This window comes from Ambystoma mexicanum, chromosome 8 (assembly GCF_040938575.1).
Source record: "Ambystoma mexicanum isolate Mex_15411 chromosome 8, UKY_AmexF1_1, whole genome shotgun sequence".
Taxonomy (NCBI): Eukaryota; Metazoa; Chordata; class Amphibia; order Caudata; family Ambystomatidae; genus Ambystoma; species Ambystoma mexicanum.
Window position 1 is genome coordinate 1,222,564,229 of NC_090929.1, and position 21,388 is coordinate 1,222,585,616.

General features: G+C 43.0%; 1 protein-coding gene across 3 annotated transcripts in view; it reads left to right on the forward strand.

Annotated features, from left to right (window-relative positions):
* Positions 1-21,388, forward strand: part of SLC16A12 (solute carrier family 16 member 12) — an 867,838-nt gene that overhangs the window by 441,132 nt on the left and 405,318 nt on the right. The window contains exon 1 of one of the 3 annotated variants that reach the window (XM_069611326.1): positions 9,781-9,859. The exons of the other annotated variants lie outside the window; for them this stretch is intronic. The gene's annotated coding sequence lies outside the window, so the exon portion shown is untranslated. Of the gene's footprint in view, positions 1-9,780; positions 9,860-21,388 lie in introns of those variants that run through there. 3 annotated transcript variants of the gene reach the window in all.

A 21,388-nucleotide genomic window follows, 5' to 3' on the forward strand; every position in this document is an offset into this window, starting at 1 on the left:
CCCAGCAGTTGCTCACAGTCTGGCCTCTCCCGCAAGCCTCTCTGCTTTCACCTTGTCTCTCAACTCTTCTCCCAGAGATTCTGAATTCCCCACGTATCTCTCTTTCAGGCTTCTGCTCCACCTTGCAGCAACCTCTTTCAAGCATTTCTTAGCACTTTGGCTCCTCAGGATTCACAATAAGTCTTTTGCCCAGGGCTTGGTTTTATCAGGATTCACAGCCGGTCTTTCCTAGACCTTTACTTGATCAGGGTTCATGATAGATACCTCCTGGACCTCGGTTTTTCCCAGATTTTGTTACAGATTTGTACTTTTTGCATTTGTGTTGAATTTGTATAGCGCGTCACTCCTAAGCGATTCACATAGCAATAACATGGTACTATTTAAGTCAAATGAAACATGATCAATCAAATAGAAATACGATAGGCATTGAGACCAAATTTAAAAAGGGACAGAGAAGAAATAGAAGATAGCCATAGAGTGAGGAGATTCTGGTGCTTAGGGGCGAGTAGAGAGAAAGAACGAAAGCAAGAGGAGGACGAGGAACAGATAAAAGAAAAAGCGACTCCGAATGGGGAACACTAGGAGGAGAGTAAAATGAAATTAAAAAGTAGAGATAAATCAGTGTTAAGCCATGGAGACATTTGAAAACCATACAAAGGGCGTCATTACAAGTATGGTGGAGTGGGAAAGAATTGGCGCCACTTTTCCTGCTCTGCCATAGTATAGGTATGGTCCTGGAGTAGAGGATTTAGCTCCAGCAAACTGCTAAAAAATTGGCTAAATCAGTGGAATTACTGTGCCGGAATTACCGCTGCAGTAATTCCGCCCAAAAGCCCCGTAGAGTCCTATGGACTCGATACAAATGGGGATTTACACCATCACCACCACTTGTAATCCGGCAGTAATTCCGCTGGACCAATTTGGCAGTAATGGTAAATCAATTTGGTGGTATCTGGGTGGATTTACTGGCCAGATACCACCAAACTCGTAATCAGGCCCAAGAAAATTAAAGATCAAGCAGGATTCAAAGGATAACCAATGTAGAGAATGCAAAGTAATAGAAATACAATCACGAGGTAATAGTCCACATAAAATGCAAACAGAAGAGTGATCGAGAGAGCAAAGAGGAGCAAGCTGATAAATAGGAAGGCCAATAAAATGTCTCGAACAGTAGAAAAGATGAGAAAAAAACTAGAGAAGAAATAAGATGTTTAGAAGCCTCAACAGTAAGAAACCAACGAGCCTTGCAAATATTAAAGAGTTGAAAGTGACAGGAGAAAGAGATAGATGAAATGTGAGAAGAAAATGACAGGACAGAATTGAAGATGACACCCAGATTCTGAGCAGAAGGGAACATGGAAATGGCAGAAGGGGGAAATGAGATAAAAGAGTGGGAAGAGGGAGTGGTGAATCGTAGGAACTGGGTTGAAAAGAACATCAGTCTTGGAGGGATGTAGGTGTAAATAGTGATTAGAGAGCCATGATTGGAAAGCAGGCACACTAAAAGGGTGGAATGGATAGAATCCAAGAAGAATGTTTTAATGTATTTATATACAGGAGGACCAAGCTCTTTTGATTGCAAAATAACATGCAATAGATAAGAAATCGATTTGACAGGAAGCAATGAGCTTCTTACCATGGGGTGAGTTTCAGGCACATTCTGACTAGGTTGTGGAGGGGAGTAAATGGAACAGTCTCCGGGGACGATACATAAGTGGACATACATAGATTAAGGACAATGAACATTTTAAGTGTAGGTGGGCGGTACGTCCAGGAGGAAAAGGAAAACAAATCTGGGAGTCATTAGCATATAGATGATCGAAAAAGCCAAAAGAAGAGATAATAATTGCCATCTGAGTGGTAGGGAGCTAAAAAAAAGTAGGCCCAAGACAGAGCCTTGGAGAACATCATAGGAGAGAGGATAGATCGGAGATGAGCAACAATCCCAGGAGACTGAGAACATTTGATTAGAAAGATAGAACTAGAACCTGTCCAGAACAGAGCCATTAAAGCAAAGATGATGAAGAGAAGAAAGAAGAATAATGTGGTCCACCATATCAAAGGCAGCCAACAAGTCAAGAAGAACAAGAAGAGAAGATCATTTAGAATAGTGAGCAGAAACAAAAGAATCAGAGACAGCCGGAGAGCAGTTTCAGTAGAGTGACATGAGCGAAAACCAGATTGAAAAGGATGAAGATGCGAACTGGAATTCACAAAGTCAGAAACCTGGGAATAAACAATGCATTCTAGTTATTTAGAGAGAAAAGGGAGAAGGATATTGGGGGAAATGTTAGAGGGTACAAAGTGGTCAAGTTAAGGCTTTTTTAAGATGGGAAGTATTGAAGCAAACTTAAAAGAGGAAGGAAAAGTAGAAGACATCGAAGAGATAAATTGAGCAGGAAGATAGGGGAGAAGAGCAGGATGAACAGAGGGTTATTAGAGAAAAGAGAATGGGATCAGCGGGTACTGCTGTAGGATGAGCTTTAGCAATAAAAGACAAAGCATCTGTGTCAGAAAGATGCAGAGAATCATAACAGTAATAGACTTTGATTTATGCCAGCTACGCTCAGCCAGACGCAGAGTTCGGCCGGCTGAGTGGAGAGGAAGAGTCATCCAGGGCTGAAGTGGTTTGTGTGAAGAGGTGTGGAAGAAGACGGATGGAGAAGATCGAAAGTGTTTGTAAGACTTGAAGAGAAATGTCATGTAGCAACATCAATGGGAAGAGAAGCAAAACTAGCAACCGAAGGCAGAAGAGAATACGTGCAGAAGTAAAGGAAGAAGCTTGAAAAGAATGCAGATCATGATGAAGGAAAGTATAGAAAGAGGAAAGAGGAGACGAAGAAGAAGGGGGAAGATAAGAGAAGGAGGGAAGAAAGTGATCAGAGCAGTAACGTGGTATAGATGGAACAGAGAAAGAAACCGGCAATGTGGAAAAAATAAAATCCAATGAGTTGGCATAAATGTGAGAAGGGAGGGTAGGAATTTACAAGAGGCGATAAGAGTCAAGAATAGATAATAGATGAACACTAAAATACAGTGAAGAAAGATGTAGTTTGAATTCACCTAATAGGAATAGAGGGACATCGGAAGGTAAAGAGGAGACAGGAGTGTGTCAAGATCATCACAAAAGCAAAGAACAGGACAAGGAAGGTGACAGATGACTAGAAAAGCAAGGGGGACAGGCCAAGAAAATGATGAGTAGTGATACTCCAATGATGGAAACAAAGGACAATTAATAGAAGGAGAGACATGGTCCCAAACCAGAAGAAAACAGGCTGTCGACTCCTCCAAAACGTTCAGATGGATGAGATGTATGTGAAAAAAAGAAAGAAGAAGGAGAAGATAGGGTGGCAGGAATAGCTGTGTTAGAGGGCGTAAATCGGGTTTCAGTGAGGCAAAGGAAGTGTAAATGAAAAGGAATACAGAATGAGCTTTATTACAAAGCAAATGAGCATTGCACAGAGCAACATAAACCGAATGAGTGAGGTCAGTAAGAGGAGGCTTTATAATATTGCCAAGATTACCATTAGATGGGCTGTGAGAAGGAAAGTAGATGGAATGAGGAGAACAATTGAGGTACAACCTAATCAACAGAAACACAAGAGCAGTAAAGAAAAGAAGAATAAAGAAGAAAATATTGATGAAGGTGTAAATGGAAAAGGTCCAAGCTCTTAATAAAAAGGCCAACCCTCCACGAGGATTAGCGGTGGCGCATTAGTGGGTGGCATTAGTGGGTGGAAATGTCAGATTTTTCCTGAGGCTTCACTTTGGACGTGATATTGAAGGCCTCGGGGATGGTTGGTGGGTCAGAGAAGGGGTGTGTGGCTAGCTACAAAGAAGGCAGACAAAGTGCGAGGAGCAGGTACCACAGACATTTGGATCTTATCTGCCAGGTATGCTGGGGTGCTATGCATGACTGCTTTGTAGATGATGCATGCAGTTTTGAAAAGTATCCTGCCCTGAAGAGGACGCCCATGTAGGTCACGTAGGATGGAGTTGATTCAGTCAGATTCCTGCACACCTGTAATAAAACATACTGCAGTGTGGTGAACTTCTTTTAGGGGAGCTAAGTGAGCAGCTAAGTGCCTCGTCAGGATAGCATTGCCCACATCGATGTGTGAAAACTCAAGGGCCTGCACTACAGTCTGGAAGCCCTGCAGCAGGTTGAAGGGTTAGATTTTGCAAAGGGTGGAGCTTTGGAACAAGGCCATTTGGGCCTTCTTGGCTACGTGTTATCGACATGACAGCCTTCTGTCAATGGTGAAACCTACGGATCTTGCTGAATCCAAGAGTTGTGGATGAAATCCTTGTAGGTGCATATCATTGAGCCACTTTTGGGCAATTTGTTGTTTTGGGTTGGAACCAATGAGGACGAATTTGGTTTTGGATAGGTTAAATTTGAGGTCAGAAGGTGACACCAAGGCCTGGATGATGGCTGGGTAATCGCAGAGTTGACAGATGTCCTATGGCCTGAGTATCGTCCACATATTGATGCACATTGTATTTAAAAAAGAAAGGGAGCTAGGCTATTGGAAAAGGTTAGGCATTACAGAGATCTTTGAGGAGGGTGCCGAAAGGCTCCATGTAAATGTTAAAAAGGATTGCAGAGAGGATGGAGGCTTAGGGGCCTCCACAGAAGACTGTGAGTCCGGAAGAACGGAACATGTTCATCTGGGTGGTCTGATGTCTCCCTGAGAGGTAGGAGGTAATCCAATTCAGGACAGTGCAAGTGACCCCAATTCCTGTTGGCGTGGAGGGAGAGGAGGATGCAGTGGTTGATGGTGTTGAATGCAGTCAAGAGGGCGAAGAGGCATGATTCACCCTGGTCCATGCTTTGTAGAATAACATATACCAGCTGGATGGTGGCTGTCTCTATGCTTCACTTTGAGGAGGAACACTGACTGATAGTCATGGAGGAGGTGTAGTTGTCCAATTCTGGTGAGTAGTTGTGTAGCGTCTACTTTTTCCAAGATTTTGCCAAGAAGAGGCAGGTTTGTAATGGGCAGGTAGTTGGCCATATCATCTGGGTCTTGCGTAGGGTTTTTCAAAAGAAGTTGTATGAGCCCAGTCTTGAGAGTGTCCGGCAATGACCCTTCTGCGAGGGAGGTAGTCATTTATTTATTTTATTTATTTATTACATTTGATTATATGCCCAAACCCGGGGGTATCACGGCATAGGTTACAAGGTTACAATAAAGCTTTCTAGTTACAGGGAGGAAAGATGCCAAAGTAATGCTGCTGAGGAGTGCTTCAATGCCAGGCCCACCAATTGTTTAACGAGTAGTGAACGTAAGATAGCACAGGGGCAATGCGCTGGTCTTGGAAGCAAGACCAGGCAGATCAACAGAGGTTTCGAATCCCAGTTCCGTGCCTAGAATCTGAACTCAAGTACGGTATTAGGCACGTTATAAAAATAAACAAAATTATGGAGGCCAGCATGGTACTGTCAGGGTAGAAAGTAAGTTTCTGGGAAGCAATTGTTTTTAGGAGGTCTGGCAGAGAGAGGGGAGAGAATTTGGTGCAGTGTGCATGCTGCAGTGTAGGGGGTAATGCTGTGTGAGGTTAACTTGATGATCCGTTGGATTTAGTCTATTTTTCCAATAGAAAAGTTGTTGATGCAGTCAAATATTTCCTGAGTTGCTGGCACCTCAAGGTCACGTGAGGGTTTAGCACAGATAGCTGCCAGAATCACTGGGAGGCACATGAGCTAGTGGCCAGACCAGCCAGTTTCTGGTCACTTGATCCCCCAAGATAGAAGGATGGTGAGTTCGGGTGACTCAGTTCAGGGCATTTATGGCATTTTAATGTTATCAGTGGAAATTTCTAGTATTTACCCAAATAGAATTTGTGGCTTTATCAAACACTCCCCCTGAAATGTTTTCATTCATTAACATTGTTTGCGCTCATTTAAACACATGACTTTTTGTTAGGTAAGAATTGGTGCAGTCACACTGACTTATCTGCTTGGTATTAGGTAACCCACCTTTTGGTATTGGTCTGTACTACACATGTTAGTAGTGTAACTGAGCAGCCATGTCTATCTCAAGAGGGGTAAGTGTGAGCTGTAGTGCTGTACAGATGAAATCAGTCAATACAGGTAACCAAGTAACACTTACACTCAAGGTTTCGGTTATAAATATATTTGTTTACACATTCGTTTTAGTTAAGCAATCTTTAAAAAGGCAATTGTTTGTAAAAGTCAAGCAAACTTTGGAATCACTTTTCAAAGTCAAGAAAGTTGGTTATGTTAATACAAGTATCCTACACCCTGAAGTCACTTCAACAAGGATGGTATTGCATTTATCTTAAACACCAATATACTTTTTAGACTCTGGGTGTCAGGAAGGAAGGGTTAGGAAAATAGAAAGGTTAGAACATACTTTTTTAGCCTTGTCCAGCAGTAAAATTGTTCAACAAATTACAACATACGAGGGGACGCACAATGCCAAAGTCAATGGATTCAGAAGGGAGCCTTTAGGGAGACAGGACAGCCAAAGTCAATTGGACAAAGTTTATAGCTCTGATGCACCTCTTCGATACAGTCTTTCACAAAGATAATTAGTTCAAGAAAATCACTGAAAGAGCACAAGCTGTTAAGCCTGTGCAAAAGGGAGTTGAAATCAACTCACAGAAAGGTAAGCCAGTGCACTTCTCAAGTGAAAAAGCATGGCTTAAGGCAATAAGGTAAGTACCCCAAGCCCCCAAAGTATCTCTGGTTTGAAGAATATGATCCAGCTGGATTCCGTTTTGCTACAGCCAAGCAGACCCTTGTTCCTGAGCCTCAGTCATAGGGGCAAGAGGGAGGATGTCTGGTGTGCTCCTGCAGCAGTACTCGGGAAAGGACTTCGGCAGCTACGTATCGTCTTCGATTCGGCGGCTCTTTGCGGTTTCAGTACTTCGCAAACTGCACTGATGCAGAACGAATATACCCAGTTGGACTCTGGTGAGGGGACTCTCGATCAGGATTTCCTGCTTCTGGAGTGTCCTTGGGAGGCTCCTGGAGCTTTTGACTGGATTCGTTCTGCGGCAGATGTTGCATTCGGTTATGGACACTCGACCCCTGGCATTGGGCTTCTGCAGCACTGGAGAGGCACAGCAAGTCGGGAATTGCGCCAAAGTAGAGTTCATCTCGGGGTTAGTTGGTCCCACTAATCCATGGGAAGAAGTTGTCCCGTCTGGAGCTTCTCTGTCGATATGAAAAAGGAGGTCAGCACAGCAGCAGGTCTTCACCGGGAACTTCGAAGTTCAGGAGTTTGCAGCAGGCTTCTCTTCACAATTTCTTCTTTGGCTGCTTCTTCCAGTGGACAACTCTGCCTCTAGTCCCTCTAGTCCCAAACCCCCCCCCCCCTTTATGTGAGTTTCCCATTCATTCACAGCCTTGGCTGTCATTCACACAGCAGGGTGGCTGTCCTTCCCGGATGGCCTGCCAGCCAATCATCAGGATTGGTTTCGTTCAGGCACACCTAGAGACAAAGGACAGGGGAGTTTTGGGACTCTCCCTCACTTCCTGTCCTCCCAGACACACTTGAGCCAGGGGCTGTCTTCAGGGCTGAAGTCTGCCAAAGACAAGACACACTAAGGGGCCAAACCTATCTCAATGCACAGAGTAAAAGCCAAGAAAGTCCTCACAAAAAGAAAGCTGTGAAAAAAGAAGACAGGGGCCATTTTGACAAAATGATCACGCATGGGTGCTGTACTGCAGCTGAGCGTTCAGCCTGCGGTAAAAATGCACACTGGTAGTAAAAAGTAAACCACTGCCACCAGCCATTTAAAATAGTGAGGGTGACAACAAATGTTACCTGAGAAAGAAGGATAAGGGGCTACTAGGTAACCCCCGAGCACTCCACATAAGATGGTGGGTGCTGGACCTACAAAGTATAAAGGTAAGTAAGATCAATTTGACCTTACTATTCTTGGGAACTGTAGTTCACCCAAGAAAAGGTATTTAAACCATAAGAGAAATCTAAAGGACATATCTGTGACGCTGCACTGAAGGTGCTGTGTGTCACCATACAAAAAGCAGATGCCTATGGAGTTTGTCAGACGCCAAAAAAAGTGAAAACGTAAAACCTGGTGAGGGAAAAATGCATGAGGGAGTGAGAAAAGGTCCCACTCACTCAGGAGTTAAAATTCAAAAGTCCTAAATCCAGCAAAAGGGCTTGGGATCTCTAAGGTTCAAGGGAATTAGCACAGAAATTAAAATTCTCCCAACACCTTTGGTGACCAGAAATTCTGGTAGTTGTTAGTAAATGGGGTTCCTCCCATTACCTCTTGTATTTTCTTTTTCCACGGTTGCAAAAATCAGTATGTTGGTGAATTATATATTTATATTTGTCCCACTATTCACTATGTGCAATGCATGGCTCAAGCTTTCCTAATTTTTCCAAGTTAACTTTCTTCAAAATGATCAGGGTAAACCAGGTCATGGTTACCGTCTCCTATTAAAACATCTTATTTCCCACATTTAACACGAGGAATCATTTATCAAACAGTTTTGGGAGTACATTAAGGATCTACATTAAGGATAACTCGGCTGCGCGTGTGTCGGTAGGATTTACATCCACCTGATTTATAAAATTGCCTTGCTTCTCGGAAGACATATGGCCTCATTATGAGTCCGGCGGTAGCCGTGCCGGAAAAATCAGCAGGCTGCAACCGGACCTGGAATAAATTACCGCCTCCGTGATTGCCGGAATCACCAGGGCATTACAACCCTGGTGACCCGGTAATTCCGGAGACGTAGTTCCGTTAATCAATGGAAACACCGGCAACGCAAATAACAGTGCCGGTTTTTCCATTTCCGTCTGCAGACGGTTGGCGTTACTCCCGCCAGGCCAGACCTCGCGGGACTGACACCACCCGCCCGCAGAACTCGTAGTCTACCATTCCAGAGACAACGGTGGCTGCGGTTTTACCGCCACCATTGTTTCCGGACCGGCAGGCTTGTAATGAGGCCCACAATATTTTTAATTACTGTTCCGTACATCACGAAAGACGTAAATAGCGTTATACAAACATGTAAAGTGCTGTTCGTTCTACAGGCTGGTTGTGACTTCACTACTCACCTGTTAAACGAAAATGACATCACAACCCAACTGTAATAACGTATTATAGTTGGATTGTGTTCTAACAACGCTTCTGCCACAGGAAGCACAGAGCAGAAATCGAGTTGAGGTTAGACTATCTAGTTAAAGACATGCAGCCTGCAAGGTAGCTTTCTTCTGGACTGCCTCTGACAGGTCACAGCCACTAGTTGATGGGAAGGCATTATGATACTTAATCCCAGATATAATATTGATTCTCCTTATAGCGCCCATCAATAAGAAAAATACATCTAATTGCTGGGCACTTCCATTCTGAGTTTCATACACTGCTAGGATCCATGTAGTGTAAAGGAAGCGGCCATCATCATATTTTCAGTGGACTTTATAGCATGACACCAGATGGCCATGCTCAGTGCTGACTCTGAATAATATTTAAGAGGTGACCTTTGAAAATACCGGTTGGTCAATTTCCTTAACTCATCTGGAGAATTATTTGCTAAAATGTTACTTAGTCAGTAGCACTAATATGGATTAAAGGTCAACTACTTTTACATATATGTTTATTGAACTCAGGTTTAATTTACACAAGTTAGTGCTGATTAATCTGATGAGTTTGGGAGTTGATGAGTGACTGATTATCTTGTTATTGCCAAATTCACGGTAGGTGGTTGTCCTCTATTCTTACCGTTAAGGATCCATTGCATTTCATGTTTGGAATGACATTACATTCACTGCATAGCATCTTTTCCTCTGTGGCGGTCCCCAAATATTTTTGACGCTTGTTTGAAGATCTGCTGGGAGGCTGAGTCTCGACTGTAAGTACTGCTCAACATAAAGGAGGTTCTGTGTACTGTTACTTCTGTTAGGATGAGTTGTTTCTGATTGTGACTTATTAGGACATTATTTAGAAAATTAGCATCAGTAAAAGTTCAATTATCAAAAGGGCAAAAATTGCCTTATTTTAGAAAAAAAACATGTTCTTTCAATGCATTTTTGCATGAGAGCAAAGGGCAACGACTCGGGCAAACATTTTCCTGGTGCGAGGATGGATTGAAAAAATATGTGTTTAAGTGCACTTGTGCAAGGTTTCTGTAATGCCTAACCGTTTCCAATAGCCTATCTCCCTTTCTTTTTTAAATACAATGTGCACCCCTCTCAATTTATGAGCAAAGAACCTTGATATAATATATTATATTTGTTTTTCAAAATGCTATCTTTGGATTAGTCAAACAAATGTCTGCAGTATTAATAGGATTTCAGGGTTTACCATATTTATTCTTGCGAGCATTTCTTTTCATGTGGCCACTCAGGGTTTTTACATTCCAAGTGAGTCCTCAAATTTGCTAACTCATAGTAAAATCCTAATGAACACTGCGCTGCACAAGTACAAAATGCCTTACATTCAAGTTCATTTGTTTAAGTTCTACAAGTGCGATGCAGTAGTTGTCTGTCAGGTACAACATTTTTTTAATTCCAGAATTTCAAGGATATCCAGAATAACTCGCCCCATTCTCGAACCAGCTTCGAATGTGAGTTGTGAGAAACCATTGCATCAGAAATGTGCACTGTCCTCCGCCGCCGCTCTTGGCGCCTGTTTACGCGACGGCGGATCCTCGACAGGCGGCGGGGCTGGCGTTCCACCACGTTCCGTCCCCTGTGTAGACTGCCGGTCTAGAGGTTTTTCAACATGGCGAGCGGTCGGAGGTACTTAGCTCCGCTTCCCCCACCGGTCATCACGTTGCAACCCCCTTGCTATGCGTTCTTTTGGGTCTATGCGCTAGTTTTCCTATTCCCCACGGCCACCTTTGTCCGTGTCTTCTGTTTTCTCTGGCTCGCCCCTCTCGCGGGTCGCCTTCTCGCTCTCTTTCGTCTTTCGTTTTTTCTCCTCTCTCCCGCTGCTTCTCTCCGGCCTCTCCCCTCGGTCCCTGCTTCGTTTCTCCGCAGGCCGGCCACGGGAGTCCACTTGTTTCCTCCTGAAACCTCTCTCTCTCTTGCCGCTTTATTACTCTTTTCTGCGCCCAGTGCTGGTTGTGGAAGGTGTGTTTTTTGAGCGGATTCCAGCGGCGCTTCTACGCCTGCAGTTCTCAGTCCAGTCTCGTTCCTGCTGCTGCCTGCTTCTGTCAACTCCCCTACTTACAAGGACTTGGTCAGTCTTCAGATCCTGGACTTCTCGTGCAACACGGCATCTCCACTCGCCGGAAGGGTTTTTTCCGCCGGTAAGGCTTTTTCCCTTCTGCACAGCCTGATCGCGGGAAGGGGGCCCCAGGACTGCTGTTTGCTAGCATTGACTGTGGCTTCCTCCCGAGACAGGCATTACACCTTCAAGAAGGAAAAGGATTACCTGTCTCATCGACTGCTACATCTGGAGGATTTAGAATCAGGTGAGGAGAGTGGGGAGGAAAGAGGGTTGGAAGAAAGCATAGAAGAGGACAGTCACTAGTTGGTTGTAGTTGACATCGGGGAAAAACAAATAGCAGCATCATGCTTATTATTTCTGTCTATCAGCAAGATAATAACAAATGCAAAAGGGCCTTCGTCATTGTGTCATTAAGGTTGCTACTAAAGTATTAGGGTCCATATTGTTAGTAATAGAAGAGAGGGTGGGTAGGATGAGTGGCAGTAGATTTTCGGCAGTGATGTCTTTTTTACTTCTGGTGGGAAGTGGTGGTGCTATTTCAATATTTTTCTGTTTTTAGGTCTCCATGGCGGATGAGAAGTTGATTAGGAAGTGGTCAGTCCAAGGTTGAGGGGTTATTTTGGTGATAGTGGTGTTACAGTTTAGATTGGCTTCCCATTCTAATATTCACCCTTTTGTGTGCCTTCGGGGCGAGTACTTTTTGGGTCAGGCCATGTTCGGTCAGAATGGTTTGAATGCAAAGGGCATGTTTATCCTTGGGATCCTTGAAACCCAAGTTGAAGTCTCCTAGCAAGAGGAGTTGTGACGTGCCCTTGATATTGTTGGTGAGGAGGCTGGAAAGGTCTTCTTCAAAGTTGCCAATTGGACCAGAAGGTCTGTATACTAAGAGTATGGTTAGAGTGCTATTATCTGTATACTAAGAGTATGGTTAGAGTGCTATTATCAGTTTGGCTGATAGTAGTTCACAAGATTTGATTTCAGGGGGTGTGATCAGTCTTAATGTTAGTTTAGTTTTGGCTATGATAGCAAGGCCGCCCCCTTCAGCATTAGGCCTATAAAGTATTTGGTAGTTTTCTGTTATGGTTATCATGAGGGCTGGGCCGACTGCATCATGGTGCCAGCATTCGGTCACAGCCAGGATGTCTAGGTCATCTGTAGAGAGTATGTCTGCAGTTTCAGTGGTATGCGCCATGAGGGATCTGGCATTGATGATAGATCCTGTGATAATTGTCGTTTTATTCTTCCCTTGGGTACAGGATGGTCTTGGTTTAGGGTGGTTGATTCTAGAGTACGTTTTGTGTATAGTTTCTAAGGGTGGTGTAGGTGAACTAAAGTCTATGGCGTGGGAATTATGCCAAGTGGGGGAGACTTGGGAGCTTATTCTATTGGTCTTAGGTTCGTAGATCCGGGGCAGTCTTGCTCAGAGTCTCATGTTTCTCATCTGCAAGGTGCAGGATATGAGATTGGTGCAGGCCATTCTTATAAAGGCGCAGTGAAGTGTTAATCGTGTCAGTGTTGGTTGAGTCTTTGTGGCTAGCATAGTCTTGTTTAATATAGAGATTGCTAATCCTTCGGAGGTATATTCAAACAGAGCAAGCGAGGCAGTATCAGGCAAAGTAGGTGCTAGGTAGCTGTATTGGCTAGTGGACCAGATCAGTTCATGATTAATATGCGGTATATGGTTAGCAAAAATAGGCAGGATCAATTTAGAGTCAATAGGTAATATATGCTCGCAGGGTGGGTGACTTCACTTCTAAATCAGGCAGTATGTGCTAACAGGAGTGGACAGGTGCATTAGGGATAAGGCATTCATAATAGTAGCAGAGCATTCATAATCAGGTTGTCAATGTTGTCCTTGATGGTTTTGGATGAACAGCGAAGAACCTGTTTTGACTAGACTTTCATAGATCAGACTTGTCTAGAAATGTTGTCAGGGGTGAACAAAGGAAAGGAAGAGATGGAAGGAGGAGAGGCGGACACAAGAAGCCAGAAGTAGAGGAAGAAGGAGGAGAGGAAGAGAGGGTGGACAGGATGTCCTGGGTTTTAGAGATGAAAAGTGAAGCCAAGCAGAGGGCCTGGGAGGGGACAGGAGAGGTAGAGACTGAAGCAGGATTGGCCAGCTCCTTGCAGATTTGAAGGAGCTTGGCCAAGTTGTTGATAACACCACATCTCCCATTCAGCCATAAACAAAAACAAAAGGCCTTATATGTATATGTTCATCAACAGTTGAAACATCTTGGAACATTAATCTCATAAACAGAATGACATCAATTGAAACAATGATTTTGAATTTGAATATTTATATAGCACTCAAAATGGACTGAACCGTATAGCGGTGCAGCGGGAAATTAGAGATGACACCAAGCAGACAGTAGCTGGACACAAACCTTAAAAGCAGAGGTTCTCATTGACCCATGATGAGATACTATTATCTAAACAGATTTTTTTTTGTGCCCTACGGAACTGTTGAAGAGTCTCCAACGCCCTGATCTCGCTAGGAATGCTATTCCACAATTTTGGGCCAAAGACAGCAATTCTTCTGTCCCCCTTGACACAAAGGCAGAAAAAGGGATACTCAGTAGCAGCTGGTCTTTATCGTGTAGAAACCTTGAAGGTTGGTAGTGATTAATCTTATCCCTCAGATAGGCTGGTGCCGATCCGTTTACGCATTTGAAAATGAGACATGCCACTTTGAACTTAATGCGTTCTTCCACTGCCAGCCAATGAAGTGCTTGGCGAGATGGCGACACGTGGGCTGATTTGCTCAGCCTGTAAACCAATCTAACAGCCGCATTCTGAACCTTTTGGAGTCTATGAAGTTGCTTGTCTGGGATGCCCATCAACGGGCTGTTACAATAGTCCAGATGGGCATTGGTTAGAGCCCCCACTATAGTTGCATGATATTCATCTGGAATATAGGGCAGGACCTGCCATAGTAGTCTCAGTGAGTAGAAAATTGCCTGTACCTTGGCCTCTCCTTGGCCTACACTATCCAAGTTGTCTTGCCAGATACAGTTCATTACTTTAGAGGCAATACATGTTCCCAAAAGGTTATGTTCAGGCATCCACACTATTTTGCTTCCTTTTGTTCTTATTTCCCTGATTAGTTGAGGTTTGAAGAGGTTGCTCCTTAGTCAGCACTGGTTGTAGCTTATTCAAGAAAGACTTAGCCTTAGAGTGATCTGTTATCATTGGTCAAAGTGTGATCATCAGACCAAAGCTACAAAGCAGGGGCAAGGCAACAGCTGGAACTGGCCTTCAATTGGCAATCATCAATGGCCAAAAATGATTTGTTGGAAACTCAGATTGCACGTGGGCTTTCAGTGGGTGGTTGGCCTTATTCACGGGTCATCTCTAAATAAATAACCCCATAAAAATAACATAAAAACCAAGACTGGTGACATATAGACAGTAGTTGGAAGCTTAGACAAGCCAAGCAGTCACATGTGCCGCTCAAAATGCAATTTTCTTACATAAAAAGTCACCTCCAAAAACAGACCTATTAATTTGCCATCTGGCAAGTTTCTTTGTGCATTCCCACTAGAGTTAAAAAGACAGATATCATTTTCAGATTTTCTGATTAACGTCTTTATTTGATATAATCTGGTAGCAGACCTTCCTTTAATCTTTTCTCTTTAATTTAGTCCTGAACAGCTGTTAACACCAAAAACTGCAGCAAATCATAAATGCATGAAAGTTAGGTCTCCCTTGTTAGGGCCGCTTATACCAGGGTGCCCAAAAAACACAGGAAAAATAGGTTTGAGGGTTCAAGGAAAAGTGATTTCTGGAATATATTTCTGAGGTTTATGCTATAGCAAACCATACAATAATAAATATTGTGGCTTTCTCAGATGTACGTATAGCATTGGCCCGATTCACTGTTCATGCTAGTATTTGCAATTTGTATGGTATTTAAGCAAATTATGCATGTGTGCAAAATGTGGATGCATCCATTGTTCACATTGTGACACCTTTCCATTTGCCTTGTCTGACTGGGCACTGGCCAAGGACAGAGAAAATAGATTTCAGATATGGGTCTTTTCAGACCCTTGTCTGCCCCCATAATAACTGTTCATGCAAAGTTAGCGTGTCTGCACACCGTTTTATCTATCCAACCCTACATTTTGTCATATGTTTTACATATAAGGAAATTGATAGATGTGTACATCTATCAATCTATCTATCTTTCTACAGAAATCTGTATAGTGCAGCTATCACCAGTGGCATCATGGCACTAAAATAGGATGCATGAGGGCAGTAAGGGAAATATAGAAGGACAAGAACTCAGCAGAAAAGATAGGTTTAAAGTTTAGATTTAAAAAGGCTAAAATCTGAACTGGCCCTCAGAAAGGTTGGAAGCGAATTCTAGAGCTTTGGACCCACTCCAGAAAAGGCCTGGCCACAACTGTGGGTCAGCCGATAATGGGGAACATCAAGAAGCAACAACCAGAGGAGCGCAATGCATACAAAGGGCAGTACAGAGAGATCTTCTCTTGAAGAGGAAGACATACTTGCTTATAGAAGGCCCAGTGTATTACACAGAGTGCTTTAAACTAAATTTGTACCGAGACAGGGAGCCAGTGAAGATTTCTACGAACTGACAAAACAGGCTGGCCATAAGGAATCCCTGTAGCTAAACGTACTGCAGAGTTCTGCAGAATTCGTAGCCGGTTACCATTGAAGGAGGGTTGATCAATTAACTTGGTATAGCAGTAATCAAGACTGCCATTGATTGTGGCTGCGATAACTGGACCGTACTAACTAGATGAAATGTAGCAGAGCACATTCTTAAGTTTGACTAAAAAAAAGTGACAATGTTAATTTAATACCAAGATGTTTTTCCACTTAAACTGGAATAGGAGTGGTACCTAGCGAAGATGGCCCAAAGTCAGAAGGCCTCAGGGGCTCAGAGGAGTAGGAGGAAGGGCCTACCACCAACACCTCTGTTTTATCTCCATTTATTAAAAGCCAGTTCAAACTCATCCCCTCATGGCTTCAAGGAAGGACCTGAGATGGGTGGCAGTATCGTTACATTCTAAGTGCAGCCTCAAATGGAGCTGAGTATCAACAGCAAAAGAGTAAACATGGAAGCCATGGGAATGGATGAGTTCGGATAAAGGCTGGATATCAATATTAATGAGTAGTGGAGAGGATGTAGAGCCTTGAGGAACCCTGCACATAGAAAGTAGAGAGGATCTAAAAGGAGATAGCGAAACGAATGAGACCGAGAGCGAAAAAATGATGAAACCATTCCAATTGCGTGCCAGAGATACTGGATTCCCACATCCTGGTCAGGAGGGTGGCATGGGTGATGGTATCAAATGCTGCAGAAAGATCTAGCAGAATAAGGCCAGCCACTCTTCACTGATCATGGATCTTAGTCAAATCATCAATCACTGACACAAGGACTGATTCAGTGCCCATAAGAGGACGAAAGCCGCCCAACTCAAAATGAACTAAAAGGCCCCAGGATTCAAGAAAATCTCTAAATTGCGGAGTAACCAGCACCTCAAGAAGCTTCATCAAAAAAGGAAGGAGAGAAAAAGGCTGAATGTTCTGTGGGATGGAGGCATCTGTTGGGTGTCTTGACCCACGTGCAAGTAATCATGCTGCAACATTTGGTGCTGTGGGCTTAGAAAAGTCAAGATGGCGGAAAACCCACATGTGCGCCAAAATCCAGGAAAGCTGCGCAGTTTGTGCGCCCACCAAAATGATTGCCTCACTTGCCACCCACCAGTGCGAGAATGAAAGGCCGGGTTGCCATGAGGGAAATGGGTTGCCAAAGGAAAAACAGTAGCGCCGGTTAGCTTCAAAGCGCTTTAAAACCACCATTGGACTACCCGCACAGTAGTCTGAAAGCATTGGGAATGGCAATGCTGATTGCCAAATGCAACTTAGAATTGTGGGGAATTCATTTGTTAAATCCCAAAAATGGGTGCAGTACCAGTACTCACCACTATCCAAAAGCCGGCATTTTAAAACAACACCAGATTTTACTTTTTGCAAAACTGAATAAATGAACCCAAAGCAAGCGAAAGAAAGACTTACTGAGAGGTGGATCCAATGTAAAGTTATATTCTGAAGTGACTTGAAGGTGTATAACAAGACTGGCTGACCTGTGGATTTCAGCAGTTTAAGTAAATTTGGACTGAAAGACACTACAAATCTAAATGTTCAAATTGACTGAGTGACCTACTTTTGAGTGTCACATAGGTTGAAATTGTTTAAATGTCATAGTTTTGAACTTAGAATCAGCATTCTAGCTGCATATGTGAAAATGTTTAGTTTTATTTGAATGCAGAAACTGGGGAACAAAAAGTGACATTTTATCTGAAACCCGGCTTAAGGAACTGAATTCTGCCTGGCAACTACCCCCATCAGGAGTGAAACTTGAGTCACAGCTGTGTTCCCAGGCCTAGCTGCCCTTTTGCTGCTCACACTAAGGATATGCCATCTATCTGATAATTGAATTACCTGTGCTCTACAGGAGCTCTGAACAAAGCCTGTCTTGACTCAGGCAAAGGTTTTATTACAGCGGTCGTAAAATGTAGCTTCCTCTTGGCAGAAGCTGGGAGGGGCACTGCCTGTGAGAGCAAGCTGGCTTGGCAGAACTGGATAAACCAGTATTTCTACCTTGTGCTGAGAGGAAACCACACCCCTTTGGAGCCAGAACATAACTTTAAAAAGATGGATCATTCATAGAGCGGACATGTGAAAATTTTATAAATGATACCATAATTCTTGTGATTTTTCTGCCCACAGTTTAAGAGGTTTTTAGAACCGGTGGTATGTTCAGGGGGGTTTTAGCAGAAAAGTGGATATTACTCTAAATGTATGCATGTTAAAAATCTGAAACTTCATCAGTTAATGTCCATACTCCCCGCGCACATGTATGTAAAGTTGGGTCAATGTCAGAAATTGAAAAATCTGTTAAAAAGTCAATTATGTGCCATTTCTGAATGCAAGCTCTTAGAAACAGCAGATTTGGACAGAGACATGGCTAAATTCAGCCACACCATGTATATGTAATTTCAAACAACTGTGTAACTGTGAAATATGTCTTTTATTATCAAATATAGAATGTGTGCAATCTGACAGGGGAGTGCCCTCTTGGCAAGCCATAAAATGACATCCCTCTGACTCACAGTTCATTCCCCAATCAAGTGGGGAATGGAAATTTGACCAATGACAAGTGAGAGGGGCGAGTTTAGTTATGACCAAACTCACACACCCACTTGCAGAACATATAAATGGACCACTGAAACTTAGGTAGAGACCTTCAATTCCATTTGCTGCAACGCGCTCTGCCGGACCATACAACATCCAGAGATCCAGACTTCAAATTCATCAACCTCCAGAAAGCCAAACTAGAGACCAGACCAGAGAGAGAAAGCAGTGCTGTACCCAGAGAGAAAGCAGTGCTGTGCCCAGAGAGAGACCCGAGCCCAGTCCAAAACCCTGACCAGATCCGTGACGAGGCCCATTTAATTCAAGAATATAGTGTGAGTACCCAGCAGGACTGTGTAGAACCAAGCTTTTAGTTTAAATTCATCTAATTCAATCTATTTAACCTAAGTAGAACTGCCTGATAGCTCCAAATCTGTCGCCTGTCATTTTAGCTGCAAAATCTGCCACTTGTCATTTTGAGCTTTTAAAATTTGCAAAACCAAAAACGACCTCTATTAAATCGGTCATAACTCTGTAACCGTTTGGGCTAGAGACTTGCAGTAACTTTCCTTAGAAAGCTTAGAATCGTGGCTTTCCTACGAACCTAGAACCACATTCCTACCCCCTATAGTTTTACCGCAATCGCGGAACACGCATCCGCGAATTTTACCACGATTTGCCAATTTCTTCACGTGTAAAAAGACAGCAGTTTTGCCTTCCATTTGCCAGAAATTCGTTTAACCTGCTACTATCCCTGCATCATTGCTAGTGTGAGTCTGGACTAATATTAACTAGATACCACTCACCCTGAACCTCTGAAAGGGAATTAAAAGCATTTCCAGCATATTTCTCATCCATTGCTAGCACATATCAAAGCATTTTGCCTGTGTTTTCAAAACTCCTATCTGTTTTCTGTAGTGTAAGCTTGCTGGGGTGAACTGATTTACATTGATTGCATTTCTGAGAACTGTGTGTTTTCCTTCCATTTCCTTGCCTTGCATCAAGGGGGGGAGGGGATTGCCAGAGAAAAGCGATTACATTGTTTGTTGAAATCATATTGAGTATTTCCTATACTGCATTTCATTCATTCAACCTTGCATTTCCTTGAACCCTATAAAGCATTCTATACCACATTATACTTCTGTACCTATTTACCAGTGTGCTACCTTATCCATTTCATCTCAACTCCTTCGTGATTATAAAGAAGTGTGCTAGTGCCAGATTCTCCGTTGTTGATCTTTATCATATCAGATTAAGTGTGCTATTCAATTATTAATTTATTATAAAGTGTGATATATATATATTTTAAATTATCAAATAAACCTTTTAAACTTGCAAAACAGAACTACTTCTTGGCTCAGTGGGGTCAGGGGGATTCCAAGAGAGGGGTGTTATATAGGGGTAGTCATCCAGAACGCATGAACTGGACATAAAGATATATCAATAAGGGTTTTCATTCAGTATTATAGACTAGGCGTTGACTTAGCTGTAGTGTTGAATTGAATCCTCTTACACATCGACGGTAGGCTTCTTAAGAAGAGGAAGAGGAAGAACCAGAGAATGTTTTCAAGGGTCGGGAATTTGGCCAGCAGACAAAGAATGGTTGACTGCTCTGGCCAAACCCTCATCAAGATGATTCACCCTCAAGGTTAAGAGGAATCACATCCAAAGGAGAGGTCGATTTCAGACTAAACCTCCTGAGTAACAATAATGCAATCCATAAGCTGGAAAGAGTTAAGACCTAGCAAATGTGTTTTCACCTACAGAGGAGAAGGAACAGGAATAGAGGGAATTGAATGGTGGCTGTTGCAAACAGTGTTGGCCTTAATTGTTTCTATTTTCTCAAGAAAAAGCTTGATAAATGATCACATAAGCTCTGAGAAGCAGGAGCAGAAGGCAGAGATTTAGGAGCAGTCAGATCTCTAATAGTGTGAAATAGATTTTTGGAATTATTCTCTGCAACTGATAGTGACTTCACATAATAAAGGGACGTAGCTGCTCTAATGGCTCTGTGATATGCTGACTGTTTATCTTTAATAGTATCCTTAGCTGCAACATTATAGTTTTGATGCCAGCTACACTCAGCTTGATGCTGATGAAGACACATGATAGTGAGCTTCGGTGTAAATGAGGGAGCCGAGGGATGCGACTATTTACAAATGAGTTTGAGAGGTGCTAAATTATCTGCCGTGCTAAAGAAGGCTGTAACAAGATTTGCAAGAGGTGAGGAAGAAAAAGTCAGAGAAAGAGAAGCAAAACAAATAGAATGTATAGTCTGAGCCAAAACTAGAAGCTCGGCAGATTGCCAACACCTTTGCAGGGTTTTAGGGAAGAGCTTGAGGGACACAAAGCTTCATTTTAAAAGGAATTAAATAATAGTCATTCCAAGACAATGGGAGGATAGATGATATTCGAACGAGTGCAGAAGGAGTGTGTGTCCCTTGATGTGAGTGAGACCCGCGACATATTGAGCAGAGAAATAGCCTGCAAGCAGAAGGTAAGTGATGCCACAATCAGGTAATTCAGAACCTCAAACCAGATTTTAAAGTCGCCAACCACACTAAGATTTTTGTAAGACAGCTGTAGGTTAGTAATAAATGCAGAAATATATGTTAAAAACGTCAGATCAAAAGAAGGAGTATGATAAACCACCAGTATGTGAGTTGGTAAAGAAGGATACATCATAATACGAGGAAGTAAGATTTCCATTTTTCCGTCACAATTAAGTGGAAGGAGAGAACGGGGCAGACTATCCGTATGTATAATTGCTACACCGCTAGGAGAGGCTACGTCTCGGTCCATGTGTAAGGTGGAAAAGCCATCATGCAACACGTGGACGAGATAGGGAGATGAGGTTCAGAGAGCCAAGTCTCAGTAATGCAAACCAAATCTGGACTATGCTCAGAAAGAAGGTCATGCATGTCAAATGGATGTACCACCAAGGAACAAGTGTTCAGTAGCAACGCACATAATGCAAGAGAGAAGCTAGTGCATGATAAAAGATGGTTAAAACCAACCTTAGAAGTCCAGTCTAGGGAAG